This window comes from Halichoerus grypus, chromosome X (assembly GCF_964656455.1).
Source record: "Halichoerus grypus chromosome X, mHalGry1.hap1.1, whole genome shotgun sequence".
Taxonomy (NCBI): Eukaryota; Metazoa; Chordata; class Mammalia; order Carnivora; family Phocidae; genus Halichoerus; species Halichoerus grypus.
In genome coordinates, this window is record NC_135727.1 from 41,558,944 (window position 1) to 41,571,601 (window position 12,658).

Here is a 12,658-nt window from a genome sequence, read left to right on the forward strand (position 1 = left end):
AATAGTAGGAGACTTCAACACCCCACTCAAAGGAATGGACAGATCATCTAAGCAGAAGATCAACAAGAAAACAACGGCTTTGAATGACACACTGGACCAGATGGACTTCAAAGATATATACAGAGCAACAGAATACACATTCCCGTTCCTAAAGCAACAGAATACACATTCTTCTCAAGTGCACACAGAACATTCTCCAGAACAGATCACATACTGGGTCACAAATCAGGACCCAAATGGTACCAAAAGATTGGGATTATTCCCTGCATATTTTCAGACCATAATACTTTGAAATTTGAACTCAATCACAAGAGGAAATTTGGATGGAACTCAAACACTTGGAGATTAAAGAGCATCCTACTAAAGAATGAATGGGTCAACCAGGAAACTAAAGAGTTAAAAAAATTCATGGAAACAAATGAAAATGAAAACACAACAGTTCAAAACCTTTGGGATACAGCAAAGTCAGTCCTAAGAGGGAATTACATAGGAATACAAGCCTTTCTCAAGAAACAAGAAAGGTCTCAAATACACAAGCTAACCTTACACCTAAAGGAGCTGGAGAAAGAACAGCAAATGCAGCTGCAACAAAGCAGAAGAAGAGAAATAATAAAGATTAGAACATAAATCAATGAAATAGAAACTAAAAGAACATTAGAACAGACCAACAAAACTAGAACATGGTTCTTTGGAAGAATTAATAAGATCAATAAATCTCTAGCCAGACTTATCCAAAAGAAAAGAGAAAGGACCCAAATTAATAAAATCATGAATGAAAGAGGAGAGATAACAACCAACACCAAGGAAATACAATTTTAAGAACATTTTATGAGCAACTATTGCCAACACATTAGGCAGTCTGGAAGAAATGGATGTATTCCTGGAAACTTATAACTACCAAAACTGAAACAGGAAGAAACAGAAAACCTGAACAGGCCAATAACGAGTATGGAAATGCTCCACATCACTCAGCATCAGGGAAATACAAATCAAAACCACAATGAGATACCACCTCATACCAGTCAGAATGGCTAAAATTAACAAGTCAGGAAATAACTGATGTTGGTGAGGATGCAGAGAAAATGGAACCCTCTTACACTGTTGGTGGGAATGCAAGCTGGTACAGCCACTCTGGAAAACAGTATGGAGGTTCCTCAATATATTAAAAATAGAGCTACCCTATGACCTAGTGATTGCGCTACTAGGTGTATACCCCAAAGATACAAATGTAGTGATCCGAAGGGTCACCTGCACACCAATGTTTATAGCAACAATGTCCACAATAGCCAAACTCTGGAGGGAGCCCAGATGTCCATTAACAGATGAATAGATAAAGAAGATATGGTATATATATACAATGGAACATTACACAGCCATCAGAAAGAATGAATGCTTACCATTTACATCCACATGGATGGAACTGGTGGGTATTATGCTGAGTGAAATAAGTCAATCAGAGAAAGACAATTATCATATGGTTTCACTCATGTGTGGAATATAACAAACAGTGCAGAGGATCATAGGGGAAGGGAGGGAAAACTAAATGGGAAGTCATCAGAGAGGGAGAAAAAACATAAACTATAAGAGACTCTGAACTATAGGAAACAAACTGAGGGTTGCTGGAAGGGAGGTGGGTGGAGGATGGGGTAATTGGGTGATGGGCATTAACGAGGGCACATGATGTGATGACCGCTTGGTGTTATACGCAACTGATGAATTACTGAACACTACATCTGAAACTAATGATGTACTATATGTTGGCTATTTGAATTTAAATAAAAAAGATGAAAAGAATAAAAATTAAAAATCAAGATTATGAATGTTGAAATGTTTAAAAAGGCTTTATGTAAAGAAGTTGTGTCTCCTTTACCTAATGTTTCAGGGAATGGATACTATGTCATACTGGGGAACACTTTCCCTACCTAGTATTGTAAAACCAAAAACCTTTTAATGAAGGCCTAATGGGAGCTACAGTTAGAGATTTAAGGGTTAATGGAATCAAGGTAAAAGTTTGTAGGAGAATTGGTATGTTTGAACATGCTTTATGTGAAGAGGTCATGTCTTTTTTGTCTGATTGCATTATGGGGATGGACACTGTATCTGACTGGGGAGCATTTCCCTCACCTAGTACCGTAAGACAGAAGGCATGCAAATCCATCCTTCAAGCAATGCTAATTGGACATGCTAAATGGAAACCAGTAAGATTGCCTGAGTCCACAAACAATGGAATAGAAGCTAGAGTTTTGGTGGGGACAAATTCTCTATGACAAATGGCCACATAGGCTGTGTCCTGTACAACTCCAGGGGCTACCAATTACCATTTGTACAGGACCCCTGATCCTCACCCCCTGGGAACAAGAGCAGAGGCAGGGGTGACTAGACGCCAACCATCAGCAGCCCCACTGATGGGCAGGGTAGATAGTGGCAGCTGGGACGCCACTGTAGTGGTAGAGGTCTATCCTTTAGTGCATTAAAACCTCCTCTCTATGACCCAGCAATTGCACTACTAGGTATTTACCCAAAGGATACAAACATAGTGATCCGAAGCAGCACCTGCACACCAATGTTTATAGCAGCAATACCCACAATAGCCAAACTATGGAAAGAGCCCAGATGTCCATTGACAGATGAATGGATAAAGAAGAGTGGTATATATTTACAATGGAATATTATGCAGCCATCAAAAACAATGAAATCTTACCATTTGCAACAACATGGATGGAACTAGGGGGTATTATGCTAAGTGAAATAAGTCAATCAGAGAAAGACAATTATCACTCATATGGAATTTAAGAAACAAAACAGAGGATCATAGGGGAAAGGAGGGGAAAAATAAAATAAGACAAAAACAGAGAGGGAGGCAAGCCATAAGAGACTCTGAACTATAGGAAACAAATTGAAGGTTGCTGGATGGGAGGGTCAGTGGGGGGATGGGGTAACTGGGTGATGGGCATTAAGGAGGGCACTTCATGTAATGAGCACTGGGTGTTATATGCAACTGATGAATCACTAAACTCTACCTTGGAAACTAAAAATAAATAAATAAATATATAAAAATAAATAAAACCTCCCTCAATAGGGTCTCTGTTTCCTGTGCTTTATTCCCCTCTGTTACACTGAGTTTCTGAAGAAGTTCAGTCTGTAAGTATCAGCCTGGCTTGCCTGAATTCAGATAATCATTTCACAGTGTATACAAATACTAAATTATTACATTGTACACCTGAAACTAATATAATGTTCTAGGTCAATTATATTTCAATTAAAAAGAAGGGAAACATAAAAAGGCATATTCCACAGTTAAACCATGAGAACTGAGAACCCCTGGTGGCTAAAAGTGGTAGTGACAACAGCCTTGCCAGATGGGTGATTGAGAAACCTCATGGAGTTGAGGAAATGAGCAGGGAAGTTGGGACACACAGGGATACCCTTCTGTCAGGGTTGTTCCATTAACAAATAGGCATTATTATCACCTCTGTATTTCAGATGAGAAACAGATTCAGAGGCCGTGGCACTAGATTTTCAGATTTGTAGTCCACTACCTTTTCTAGTACACTATGCTACAAGTCCCTGAGATAAATACCTTAGAGTTAGTGGAACATTTTCCCAGCCCCTGCCCTTCCATGGTAAGGGAGGGAGATACTGCTAAAAGATGATATAGATGTTTAAAAAACAGGTTTCTGTAGACTTTAGTGATACTTGGTCCAGATTGATGGTGCATACTGCATACTATAAATGAAGACAGGTTAATGTCTTTGCTGTTGGACAGTTTTCTAATTGGCTTGGGGTTAGGCTTTCCTGCCTGCCTAATACCTTCTCTTAGAGAAGAAGTATTCTGTGGGGGTTTTGGGGGGTTCCTTATGGATACATAAGAATGCTTGTTCCTCAAACAATCAATGAATGAAGAACTTTGAGCAAAATACTTGAAATTCTTCTTAGAAGAATTCATGAACAGTTGTTTTGGCTTAGATTGTTGTCAGGAAATTTCAGAGATTCATGGGAGCACAGAATCTCTGGTACAACTTTCAATATGGAGGAGAGTTGCCTCTATCACGTTCCTGACAAGTAGCCATTCATTAGTTACGTGAACAGCTGTAGTAACGAGTAGAGACCTCACTCCCTGGAAATATAGCCCGTTGTATTTTTAGGTCTATTACAAATATAAACCCTGCAGGAATTCTATGCAGGCTGAGCATAGGTAGTCCAGTGAGTGAGGGCATATGGTCAAGGCTGAAGGTTGTAATAAAACACCCTGGGAACAAAAAATTGTTCATTTTATATACTTTTCCTTAGAAATAGTGAAAGTTGGATGGGGAAGAGGAGTAGAAGAATTTCTACATGGTTTCACTTTTATTCTGCTTTCTCTTAGAAAGTCATATAAAAGCATATTTCTCCATCCTCAGAACTCAGCTGCTACTGGCATTTTATTTCTGTATTAGTCAGGGTTCTTCAGAGAAACAGAACCGATAGAATATATACGTATGATGTTACATATGAACATAGGTAGGTAGGTATGCATTTATTTATTATAGGAAGACCATATATTATGGGGGCTGAGAAATCCTATGATTTGCTGTCTACAAGCTGGAGAACCGGGAAAGCTGGTGGTGTAACTTAGAGTCCAAACACCTGAGAATCAGGGGGCTAATGGTGTAAGTCCCAGTATGGGTCTGAAAGTTGGAGAGCCAGAAGCATCAATGTCTGAGGGCAGGAGAATATGGATATCTCAGTTTAAGCAGAGAGGATGAATTCACTCTTCCTCCACCTTTTCCTTCTTTTCAGGCCATCAATGGATTGTATGATGCCCCCTTGTATTGGTGAGGGCCATCTTCTTAGTCTACTGATTCAAGTGCTAATCTCATAAAATTAACCATCACAATTTCTATGGAGAATATTCACCATTTTTATATAACCCATGAGATAAGGGATACATACTTATAGGATGATGGCCTTCCATGTAAGAAAGAAAACTGGGAACAGCTCCTAGGAGCTTCAACAAATAGATTCGTTAACAAATGAATTTAATTAATTAGGAATGAAATGGATAATACCTTTATAAAATAGTCTTTCATGGTAAGTTTGAGAAAAGGACATTTTAAAGGCCAGAGTCTAAAGGCTCATCTGCTTCTCTCAATCTGTTCTGTTCTTGCCTAAGACTAATACTTCATTATCTCTAATTTGGATCATTAACATAACCTTCTATCTCTTTTTTTTTTTTCCACTTTCAATACGATGTGTGTAGGAGTGGATTTCTTTTTATTTATCCTGCCTAGGATTCAATAGGCTTCTAGAATCCATGGAGTATTGCCTTTCAGCTGCTCTGGAAAATTTTTGGCCATCATCTTCCCCATTTTTCTCTCTTGTCCTTCTGAGACTCAAATTAAATGTACTGTAGACCTTCTCACTCTATTCATTGTGTCTCATATCATACATTTTCTCCCCCCCAATAATTTGTTTCACCAGTTAGAATTCTGTATGATTTCTTCTGCTCTATCTTTCAATTTAATAATTCTCTCCTAAGGGAGTGGTATGGTAAATTCAAAGTGCTGAATGGGAAAAATCTGCAGCCAAGAATACTCTATTCAGCAAGGCTATCATTCAGAAAAGAAAGAGAGATAAAGAGTTTTCTAGACAAACAAAAACTAAAGGAGCTCATGACCACTAAACCACCCCTGAAAGAAATATTAAAGGGGACACTTTGAGTGGAAAAGAGAGACCAAAAGTGACAGTATAAAGATATGAAACACAAAAGCAGTACAAATGGATATTTCCATAAAAACATCACTGAAGGAACTCACAAAAAAGGATATAAAATATAATAACATATACCTAATAGGTGGGGAGGAAAGGAGAAAAGAATGGGTTCAAACTTACTCAACCATCAACTTAACATAGACTGCTATATGCAGAAGAGGTTATATACAAACCTAATGGTAACCATATATCAAAAAACACTAATAAATACACAAAGAATAAAGAGAAAGAAATCCAAATATACCATTAAAGAAAATCAGTAAAGCATGAGAAAAAAATCAACAAAGGATCAGAGAAAATCTTCAGAAACAACTACAAAACAAGTAAAAAATGACCATAAATATATATTTATCAATAATTACTCTGAATGTAAATGGATTAAATCCTCCAATCAAAATACACACGGTGACAGAATAGATTAAAAAAAAAAAAACACAAGACCCATCTATATGCTGCTTACAAGAGACTCCTTTTAGACCTAAAGACACCTGCAGGTGGAAAGTAAGGGGATGGAGAAACATGTATCCTGCAAATGTATGTCAAAAGAAAGCCAGAGTAGCAATACTTATATCAGACAAAATAGACTTCAAACAAAGATTATAACAAGAAACACAAAAATCATAAAGGGGACAATCCAAGAAGATACAACAATTCTAAATTTTTATGCACCCAACATAGGAGCACCCAAATACATAAAACAGTTAACAACAAACATAAAGGAACTAACCAATAATAATACAATAATAGTAGGGGACTTTAACACCCCACCTGTAACAACAGACAGGTCATCTAAACAGAAAATCACTAGGGAATCTGGCTTTCAATGACACATTGGATCAGATGCATTTAACATATATTCAGAACATTCCATCCTAAAACAGGAGAATACACATTCTTTTCAAGTGTGCACAGAACATTCTCCAGAGTAGATCACATATTAGGCCACAAAACAAGCCTCAACAAATTCAAGAAGATCAAAGTCATACCATGCATGTTTTCTGACCACAATGCTATGAAACTAGAAATCAACCATGAGAAAAAATCTGGAAGGACCACGAGTATATGGAGGTTAAATAACATGCTACTAAACCATGAATGGGTCAACCAGGGAATTGAAGAATAAATTAAAAAGTACATGGAAACAAATGAAAATGAAAACACAATGGTTCAAAACCTTTGGGATGCAGCAAAAGCAGTCCTAAGTGGGAAGTATATAGCAATACAGGCCTATTTCAAGAAGCAAGAAAAGCTCAAACAACCTAACCTTATACTTAAAGTAGCTAGAAAAAGAACAACAAATGAAACCTAAAACCAGCAGAAGAAAGGAAATAATAACGATTAGAATAGAAATAAACGATACACATAGTAAAAAAAAAAAAATAGAAAACATCAATGAAACCAGGAGCTGGTTCTTTGAAAAAAATCAATGATATTGATAAACCTCTAGCCAGACTGATGAAGCAAAAAAGGGAAGGATTCAAAAAAATAAAATCACAAAGGAGAGAGGAGAAATAACAACCAACACCACAGAAATATAAACAATTAGAAGAGAACATTATGAAAAATTATATGACTACAAATTGGAAAACCTAGAAGAAATGCATAAATTCTTAGAAATAAATAAACTACCAAAACTAAACAGGAAGAAATAGAAAATCTGAACAGACCGATTATCAGCAATGAAATTGAATCAGTAATCAAAAAACTCCCAATGAACAAAAGTCCAGGACCAGATAGCTTCACAGGCAAATTCTACCAAACATATAAAGAAGAGTTAATACATATTCTTCTCAAACTATTCCAAAAAAAAGAAAAAGAAAGAAAGAAAAGAAAAAGAAAAAGAAAAGGAAGGAAAACTTCCAAACTCATTCTAAGAGGCCAGCATTACCCGGATACCAAAACCAGATAAAGACACTACTAAAAAAGAGAACTAGAGGCCAATATCTCTGATGAACATAGATGCAAAAATCCTCAACAAAATATTGGCAAGCCAAATCCAATGATACATTAAAAAAATCATTCACCACAATCAAGTGGGATTTATTCCTGGCTTGCAAGGGTGGTTCGATATTGGCAAATCAATCAACGTAATATATTATCACATCAATAAGAGAAAGGATAAGAACCATCCAATCATTTCAAAAAAACACAGAGAAAGCACTTGACAAAGTACAATATTCATTCATGATAAAAACCCTCTGCAAAGTAGTTCTAGAGGGAAGATGCCTCAACATAATAAAGGCCATATATGAAAAATCCACAGCTAACATCATACTGAATTGGGAAAAACTGAAAGCTTTTCCCCTAAGGTCAGGAACAAGACAAGAATGTCCACTCTCACCACGGTTATTTAACATAGTACTGGAAGTCCTAGCCACAGCAATTGGACAACAAAAAGAAATAAAAGGAATCTAAATTGGCAAGGAAAAAGTAAAACTTTCACTACTTGCAGATGACATGATACTATATAAAGAAGACCCAAAAGACTCCAACAAAAAACTGCTAGAACTGATAAACGAACTCAGTAAATTCACAGATACAAAAATCATTGTACAGAAATCTGTTGCATCTCTATTTACCAATAATGAAGCAGCAGAAAGAGAAATTAAGAAAACGATCCCATTTACAATTGCACCCAAAATAATAAGATACTTAGAAATAAACCTAACCAAAGAGGGGAAAGATCTGTACTCCGAAAACTATAAAATATTGATGAAAGAAATTGAAGACAACACAAAGAAATGGAAAGACATTCCATGCTCATGGATTGGAAGAACAAAATTAAAATGTCTGTACTACCCAAAGCGATCTACACATTGAATGCAACCCCTATCAAAATCTCAACAGCATTTTTCACAGAACTAGAATAAACAATTCTAGAATTTATATGGAACCACAAAAACCCTGAATAGCCGAAGCAATCTTGAAAAAGAAAAGCGAAGCTGGAAGTATCACAATTCTGGACTTCAAGTTATATTACAAAGCTGTAGTCATCAAAACAGTATGGTACTGGCACAAAAGTAGGCACAGAGATTGATGGAACAGAATACGAAACCCAGAAATAAACCCACAACTGTATAGTCAATTAACCCTCGACAAAGCAGGAAAGCCTATCTGATGAGAAAAAGACAGTCTCTTCAACAAATGGTGTTGAGAAACCTGGACAGTGACATGCAAAAGAATGAAAACTGGACCACTTTCTTAAACCATACACAAAAATAAACTCAAAATAAATTAAAGACCCAAATGTGACACCTGAAAGCATAAAAATCCTAGAAGAGAACATAGGCAGTAACTTCTTTGAGACACTGGCCATAACATTTTTTTTCTAGATAGGTCTCCTGAGGCAAGGGAAACAAATGAAGAATAAATATTGGGACTACATCAGGGGCACCTGGGTGGCTCAGTTGGTTAAGTGACTGCCTTCGGCTCAGGTCATGATCCCAGGGTCCTGGGATCGAGCCCCATAGCGGGTTCCCTACTCCTTGGGGAGCCTGCTTCTCCCTCTCCCTCTGCCTGCCGCTCCCCCCTGCTTGTATTCTCTTTCTCTCTGTTAAATAAATAAATAAAATCTTTAAAAAAATTTTAAAAAATAAGTATTGGGACTACATCAAATTAAAAAGCTTCTGCACAGCAAAGTTAACAATCAATTAAACTAAAAGGCAACCTACAGAATGGGAAAAGATATTTGCAAATGGCATATCCAATAAAGGGTTAATATCCAAAGTGTATAAAGAACTTATACAACTCACCACCCAAAAAACAAAAAAAATCCAATTAAAAAATGGGCAGAAGACATGAACAGACATTTCTCCAAAGAAGACATCCAGATGACTAACAGACACATGAAAAGATGCTCATCATCACTTACCATCAGGGAAATGCAAATCAAAACTACAGTAAGATTATCACCTCAACCCCGTCAGAATGGCTAAAATCAAGAATATAAGAAACAACAGGTGTTGATGAGGACATGAAGAAAAAGGAACCCTTTTGCTCCGTTGTTGGGAATACAAACTGGTGCCACTTTCTGGGAAACAGTATGAAGATTCCTCAAAAAGTTAAAAATAGTAGTACCCTATGATTCAGGAATCACAATACTGGATATTTACCCACAGAATACAAAACCACTAATTCGAAGGGATACATGCACCCCTATGTTTATAGCAGCATTATGTACAATAACCAAATCATGGAAGCAGCCCAAGTGTCCATGGATAGATGAATAAAAAATAGGTTGTACATATATGCAATGGAATATTACTCAGCCCTAAAAAGAATGAAATCTTGCCATTTGCAATGACATGGATAGAGCTAGAGAGTATTATGCTAAGTGAAATAAGTCAGAGAAAGACAAGTACCATATGACCTCATCATATGTGAAATTTGAGAAACAAAAGAGTAAAGGGGAAAAAAAGAGAGAGAAAGATAAAGCAAGAAACAGACTCTTAACTATAGAGAACAATCTGATGGTTACCAGAGGGAAGGTGGATGGGGAGATGGGTTACATAGGTGATGGTGATTAAGGAGTGCACTTGTTGTGATGAGCACTGGGTGACGTATTAAAGTGTTGAATCACTATATTGTATACATGAAACTAATATAACACTGTATGTTAACCAACTGGAATTAAAGTAAAAACTTAAAAAAATAATTCTTAAGTTTATTTTTCTTCATTGTACTTATCCTTGTCTAACAGTTGTGTTCCTCTTCTGTTAAACACATTCACTGAATTCTCAATCATTATATTTTTTAGTTCTAGATATACAATTTGATGGTTTTTCAAATTGACTATGTGGCTTTTTAGGATTTTTCTGTTCCCTGCAGACATTTTAAAGCTTATTTTTTCTTTTTTGAACTACAGTAAACCACAGTCTGTGTCTCATAATTCTGATAACCGAAGTCTCTGAATTTGTTTTCATTGTCTATTTTTTCTTCTGGCTGTCACAATGCATTTTTCTTTGTGTGCCTACTTATCTCTATGTGCTACTGTATTATTGAAAAATTATCTGTGAGACAGATTTCAGGCCTAGAAAGACAGAATCTTTCTGCAGGGAGTATTTTCACGTGCTGTTGACACATGCCTGGCAACAGTACCTGTCCAAGGCTACTTTAATCCAAGTTTAACTGAGGTTCCTTGGAGCACCCTTGTAATGGGTTATCCTGGATGCAAGTTCATGCAAAGGCTTGTTCCTTCTGGTTCACCATTATCCTGAAGGGGTAGCCACATAGTTTCAGCCTAAAGTGGCTAAGTGGCTTATTAGATCTACTCATTTGGGATGTGGGCTTCCACTTTTTGTCCCCTTTGCCCATGAGGTCATCAAAACCACAGCTCAGTTCCACAATACTTTCTTCTGGATTCAGCAAGTGCCCTTGGGCAAAAGTGGTTTTGAGTGCTGGACATTTCTATCTTGGTCCTTGTCTTCTAGATTTTAGCCTCATTATTTCTTAGCTCTTAATGAAGGTCATTTCTTGTTATATTTCATCTAGTTTTTTTTTTTTTTTTAGTTGTCCTTATTCGGGATGGCTAGTCCAAATTACTCAGTCTGCCATTACCAGAAGCAGAGGTGTACAATATCCTCCTTACTGCTCTCCTAATCCCCAGTCTCTCTCTTCCCTCCAGCTTCTCCTTCACAAAGTAACTGAAAGTTTCTTCCTTATTGTGTCTTTTCCCCTGCACAAATCCTTCAAAACCTTACTGTTGAAGCTAAAACAGAAATCAAATTCCTTAGTTTGGACAATCAGATCTGAAACTCTTTTTTGCTTTACTTATTCACTGAGTAGGTATTTACTGTGTACTCACTAGGCCAGGTGCTCCCTATTCTTTTGATTCTTACCCTTTTTTTTTTTTTTTTTACCTCTTATCTTACCTCCCAACTCACCATACACTCCAGCCAAACTGGAATACTCACTGTAATGTGGCAGAGCTGGGTCAGAATACAGATGAGCTAACTCCTAGGTCAGTGCCCTTTACTTTACACCATGATCCCATATTCAGGTTTAAGTGCATCCAGTCTGGGTATTTATGTATATTCTAATAAATTACCTAGACAAAAGCTCAACACATACAAATTATACTGGCTTTTATATATTTCTTATTGCCTTTTGGGCTTTCATGTGAGTCTGAAATGTAAGCTCTGAAAGTGAATTAACTATTGCATTCAAGTTTTTAGCAATCACTATAGTCACAAGGACTCCTAGGGGGAAAAAAATTTAGGCTTGCTTCCTTTGACAAATGTGGCACTGATTGTGGAGTTTGTTCCAGGGTGCTAGGAAAAAACGGGCTTGCAAACAAATCTACTCCCATCTGCTGGCGGTTGCCTGAAATACCAGTCAAAACCAACTTTTCACTGAAAAAACAGTTCTGGAACTAGGCCAACCCAGAAATAGGATTCTAGTTTTGGCCTTTGCCACTATGTAACCTTGAGCCAACTCCTCTTCCTTCTCTAGGCTTCAGTGTCCCCACGTGTACAATTCAGGTGCTTGGCAAAATTACCCAAATGGCCGTTCCATTTTTCCTAAGCAAGAATTGTCTCTACAAGGATGCCTGAGTGACCAGGGACAAGGGAGGAAGGATTAAGAGCAGGAGGGGTGGGCCTGACTGACCCACTCCTGTATGTGATGGTTAGTGATGTTCCCACCTTTTTTTTTTTTTTTCCTAATCTTGCACCCATGTGGGAAGGAAGCGTTTGTGGCAATGGAAGGAAAAAGAGGGGGAAAAGGAGAGGGGAAACAAAGGTGCTAGGGTGCTCTGCTGGCTACAAGAAGGCAGGAAATTCTGAGATATGTTTTAAAAATGATTCTAAACTGGCAAAAACAAAAACAAAAACAAAAACAAAAACTCCACAAACGTGTGGGTGGTTGTTGAGGTGGGGTAAAGAGTTAAATCTTTAGCTGTGCCAAACAT

At 37.2% G+C, this 12,658-nt stretch overlaps 1 long non-coding RNA gene across 1 annotated transcript in view; it reads right to left on the bottom strand.

The window, feature by feature from the left end:
* LOC144380351 (uncharacterized) overlaps positions 1-12,658 on the bottom strand; it is a 109,783-nt gene that overhangs the window by 95,672 nt on the left and 1,453 nt on the right. The gene's annotated exons all lie outside the window — the stretch shown is intronic.